Source organism: Nothobranchius furzeri, chromosome 18, assembly GCF_043380555.1.
Source record: "Nothobranchius furzeri strain GRZ-AD chromosome 18, NfurGRZ-RIMD1, whole genome shotgun sequence".
Classification (NCBI taxonomy): domain Eukaryota; kingdom Metazoa; phylum Chordata; class Actinopteri; order Cyprinodontiformes; family Nothobranchiidae; genus Nothobranchius; species Nothobranchius furzeri.
The window spans coordinates 37,485,306-37,491,305 of record NC_091758.1 but is presented as its reverse complement, the minus strand read 5'-3'; positions in this window follow the sequence as shown (position 1 = coordinate 37,491,305).

The following is a 6,000-nucleotide window of genomic DNA, read 5'->3' as shown; positions in this document are numbered from 1 at the left end:
TTCAGCAGTACCAAACATACTCGTTGAGTTGCCAGAACAAACTGGGACAAAGATGTTTTGTGTGAAATAAGTCATGATGAATCACTTCTGGAATCCAAGCAGCAAATCTACAAATTGCTGCAGAGCAGGTTTGAACTCTGGGTGTCAACTTCAAATCTGTATGAGAAACAACTTTCTCTTTACTTAATATCTCAACTGATCATTATCAGCCATTTCAAGAGTGAAAGTCTAAATTAAATTGATTTAATATTTTGATACAACCATTTAATGTCCCTGCTTTGGCCTTCTGGTACCATAATCTGGTAAAAATTCTGACCTCATTTCAAAGCAAAAATATTTACAGCTGTCATATTTCATGGAAGAAAAACACAGGGGAGTTGGAAGCTGATGGGTACCTACCGGATCAGAACATTCTCCATGTGGAAATTTGCCCCAAAAAATTATGCAACATATTCCAGAAATGACTGGCATGAGAACGGCTGCAGGTCCTCCTCCTGCATGCCGTTAATCATGTTTCTGTGAAACTTTATTTGTGTGCAAATAAAAGCATTGTGTTCTTTTCTTGTATGGTAAAACTGTTCTGAAGATACTTGATGAGTCAGTCTGATGAAATTCAGAGGATGTATTTTAATTTCTCACAGTATCTGTTCTCCACCTTCAACCATCACAATACTCTGAAGAAGGCCTTCGAACGTAAATGATAAAGACCTGCGTCAGCCTCATACCTGGCGTTTTCCCATCAGCTATTGACGTTGTTGTTCAATGTTGTTATTTTAATATGAAGTTGTATTTGAATACCAAGTTTAGACTGTAGCAGAGGTGAAAAGAAACCCTGTCATTAGCATGATGCTAATACATTATTTTACTGCTAATAGCATCAGCATGTTTTTAAAATAATTTATCAACCAAAAAAACAGGGATTAACGTGTGGAAATGAAGTCATGTTAACCGACATGTGACGAGCTTTGTACAAGTCGGAAAAATGAGAAATAGTCTGTAAATAAATGGCACAAAGCCATCTGACAGAAAACAAGCATATATGCTTGCTTGCTTGCCTTGCCTTGCCTTGACTTGCCTTGCCTTGACTTGCCTTGCCTTGCCTGGCCTTGCCTTGCCTGGCCTTGCCTTGCCTTGCAGGCCTGGCCTGGCCTGGCCTTGCCTTGCAGGCCTGGCCTGGCCTGGCCTGGCCTGCCTTGAACTGAACTGAACTGAACTGAACTGGTCACCTACTTGTGCATAATCAAATGTCTATAGGGGAAAAGATAGAAAAGCTATAGCCATGAGGTTCACTTCTGCCTCAGACCGACGTATTGCTGTTTTATGGTGTGGCTGAATCTGTGATCCGCTGCCAAGCAGACTGGAATAACAAATGCTGCAGTAACATGAGTTGTCGTCAGGTTCATGACTGGCTCCACTGGCTGGAGCAATGTCAGAACACCTGCTTGAGACAGGGTGTTAATTACAATCTGCCAGAATGACTCACCACCTTCAGATTTCTCCAACACCGATAAAAATGATCAAATACTGAACATATCTTGCTATTAACAGCGTGTGCAGGTCAGAGTGCTGAAGCTCGGAGCGCATTATTATTATGAAGCTAGGGCACATGCGGAGGACACACACACGAGCAAAATATACTTGTCTTCAATTGCATTTATTGGGCCCACTTACTTTTTCCTAGGCCCACCCACAAATGAGTTTCTGGCTACGCTAATGGTGACATATGACAGACTTCTCTGAGCTCCGCAGCCATTACACTTTTCACCTCGCGCACCCCCTAGCGGCCACACTTAGGGAATCCCTGAGCTAGAGGATAGCAAACCATGTAGCTCTTTGGTGTAATGTTTATGTCTCTACAGTAAGAAAAATGTTCCACAATCCTGATTAGAATCACAGCTGGTCCTGTTTAAAAAGGTTCATTGGTGTTTGCGGCTTTTGTGAATAATAATGGAGCCAACTGGAGGTCACTGAGAAGTAAAATAAGTGTTTTATTTCTATAAATATGCAACTTTTGATTTGTTGTTATTTATGTAAATGGCATGTTTATTCCTTTTAATGTCAGCTTTGAGCTTAATAATAGGTTAAACCACACCTGGACAAGTATATAATAATGATAATAACTATCATTATCATCAGTACAACAATAATAAAATGCCTTTGCATACCCTAACCCGTAAAGAGCCAAACACAGATGTTTTAAGTGATTTTATTACACAGTTCAGGTTAATATTACCAGAAATCCAGATCGATTGCAGGAGGCTTGGTTAAGTGGATGTCTGGGTTTTAAAATCAGTCTGACTGTATGGTTTAACAAGCTGTCAATTATTCAGATAACCATCTCATGCCAGGTTGTCGAGTCTACGAACCCGTGTGTGAAGGTCCTTATGCGATCCAGGGGGTCCAGAAAAATGTGTAAGGACAGACCGCGGGTGGCGTTGACTTCTGTGGTATTGGAACCCATAGCTCAGCTCCAGATACGACCTGTCTGGTCTAAGATACCTTCCAGGTGACTGCAGGGAGCTGGCGGACCAATTTTGTGTCTGATGCAGCTTACAAAGGCTTTGAGAAAAAAAAAAAGAGAGAATTTAAACTTAAGTTTCAAATGGGTTGGGGTTATAAACTTATGCTTCTGCCTGTACCCATTTTTTGGATTGTCGAAGTTGTGTGTTTACTTGTAAAGCCACCATTAAAGAGGATGGTTCCTTGTGCTTTGCTTACCCAGTTGGCCGAACCGGGAAAGCTCACTAGAACTAGCTTGTTCAGGAAGTGAATAGCTTTCATTAACTATTGTTTATCAATTTGGACAAATCAGAATTTGACAAGTTAAAGTAGGCAAAATACTTCAGACACCCCTCCTTTCTCTAACACTTAGAGAGGTTATATTTCCTAAAGTGAAGTAAAATGTCAAACATTTATGTGAAGTGAATATATTAAACATTAACAATAATATGGTAATATCAATATGTGAACACACTGATAGATTAACATTAAATTCAACAAATATACTCATCTGGTGTAAAGATATGGAATAAATAATTATAGAAATAAACATTCATGTTAACTCATCATTTGCTGCTGTGGCCCCTAGACTCTGGACCTCTCTCCCCCTGAGCCTGAGATCAGTGGACTCAGTGGTCTCCTTCAAAAAGCAGCTGAAGACTCACTTGTTCAAGCTGGCTTTTGTATGACCTTCTTCACCACTCTCTCTTTATTCTGCTCTCCCACCTATTCCACCTTCCTCAGGATCCACTGATTTCCCTCTTTCCTAGTCACTCTCTCTCTTAACATTTGTTATCACAATTGTCTAACTTTTGCTCATTTTAAATTTAGTTTTAACCATTTTCTAAATTCTTTTTTATATTTTTAATTTTTTTGTTTTTGTGAAGCGCCTCATGGTTTTTATCTTGAGCGGCGCTATAACTTGGTATTTATGAGGCTCTGGCCTTCCCCACTTAGACGATGATGTTTGAGTGACGTGAGTTACATGTTCTCCAGAACAGGAAAGTTTACCTTTGTGCCCTTTGCAGTCAACAGGCTGAAATGGCACAATCACATATTTTAAGATAAATTTACATTTATTTCTTTTTGGATTATACTGTAAAAGATGATTGAATTACAATAGTACAGTTTTATTGTGGTCCACAAAATCTGTATCTCTGGAGTTCCCCACCCCTCGTCTACAACCTCCCGTGGGAGAAAACCCTGGATCCCTGATTTTTATATCTTCAAAAATGAAATCCATTATTTTCCCATCAGGGCTTCGATGATTAACTTGTGGTGAGGAGGAATACATTTAAACCGATTTAGAGACAACCACAAGCAAATGTTGCTGCTGCAGCAGAAAGGGATCTGGCTCGGCTGAAGCTTTATTGTTTGGGAGTGTCGCCTGCACATTCATTGCAATTATCAAGCAAAGGTGCGGCTGACAGGTGTGCTTAGTGTTGACTGGCAGGTGACATGCAGCTGATTATGTGAGTCTTTTCTTTGGCAATACATAACATTGTTTTTAACACAAGCTTTCTCAGGTGTGAATTTAAAAGGTGAATGTAAACAGATTAATAATGGCACAGGTGAATGAATGAATGAATGAACGAATGAAAACCAAAACATAACATTTAACAAACACCAGTATTAAATACTTGAGATTTGCAGCTGCAGCTCAGGAGTGTTTGGCCTTTGATGTGAACTTGCTTCTGAGAATGAAGCACCTGGAACTTCGCACCCTGTTGCACCAGTGTTTCCTGTACAAGCTATACACATTTCCTGGAGCCAAATTCCCATAAACACCAGTTGTGAATTTTTAGGACTGCTCAAGAGACAGAGATGCATTCAGGAGAATAAGTCAGAGAAAACTAACTTTAAACTCAGTGAAAAAAGACAGATTAAGTTTGTACCTTACCTTCAGTTGAAGATGCTATTTTTAGATATTTGACTGTCTTAAAATAATATTGATGGCATTGTACACTGTCTGAATGTTGTCTTCAACTTGAATCAAGCTCCCTTCCATGAACATATTCAGTTGATAAAATAAATATGTCAAAAGTGCTGCTTTATTTTGCACAACTTCATGTATTTTGATTGTTTTTGTAAATATTCTTCAGTGTTGATTGCATTCATAAATCTGAAGTTTGGCCTGGAGGTGCAGAGCAAAATCAACTAAACGTTGGATGAATGGATAAGACGTAGTAAAAAAACAACACAGAAGACCACATTTAGCCATTTCAAGCCTAGAATTGTTTAATGCAGCAAAAGGGATAAATGCCTCCATAGATAATTTAAACATCTTTAGAAAAATCAGCTGTGGAATATTTTGGTGTCAGACTGAACTTGTCCTTGTCAGCTTGATGTGCAGGTGAACTGTTGTCCGCTCTGGTTTCTTTTAGCTGGGTGGCCAAGCTAAGATTCTAACCAGAAATGCAGCACACACATTTACAATTTGGTCTAAATATACTGAACCAGCTAAAGGTCAGTGAATCTACAGTAGTAAATATAGTCAGTAAGAGTACTTTGGGCTGTTCTAACCTGTATGTATTACCTATTGGAAGGATCGAAGACGGAACAAGAAAGGATTTTTATTATGTGGTGTCTCAAGATAAATATCATGAGGTGCTTAACAAATAAAATGAATAAAATACTTTTAAAAGGTCCTAATAAAAATAGGGGTGGTATAAAAAATATGCAAAGAAAGATTGTTAAGAAAATTGAAAAAAGATAACAACGGGATCTGGAAAAATACTGAATATACTGAAGCACCAGCTTGAAAAGAAGTTGGCAAAGGAGAAGATGGACAGGTGATCACACCAAAGCCTGAACAGGCGAGTTTAAAGTAGACCAGAGTCCACTGAGCTCAGGCTCAGGGGGAGAGAGGCCCAGAGTCTGGGGGCTACAGAAGCAAATAATCTGTCGCCTTTGACCTTTAGCCTGGTGCGCTGCACAACCAGTAGGCTTTGGTCACTGGACCTCAAGGACCTGCTGGGGGTGTAGGGACTGAGAAGATCACTAATGTATGATGGTGCTTGACCATGTAAGGCCCTAACGACCAGAACCAGGATCTTGAAATGAACACAAAAAAGATTTGTTGTGAGGGCGTTTTGGGCAGTCTGACGTTTAACTGATGTAGTTTCATATTTTGTTTTTACAAATCAAAGCCAATAGGATGTTTTTTTATTCAAATTACTGTTCTAAAGAAAACATTTAGATGGTAAGAGCCATATATTTAATAATAAACCTGTTAAATTATTTCCCACAAAAGATGCGACGAAACAGGTGCAATGAGTTTTGTCTTTGCCATAGTGTGATGTCATTGACAGGCTTAGGCCCTCAAGCCGATCTGGCAACCAGAGCAGATCCAGAACTGACACCAGCAGCCAGTGAAGCTGGAAGAGGAGTAGGGGTGACCTGAATGTGTTTGGAGGACTTGTTCAGAAACCAAGCACGGGTATTCTGAACCACCTGTAAATTATAGAGGGAGAATTTTCTCACACAATGAAAAGCCAGTTG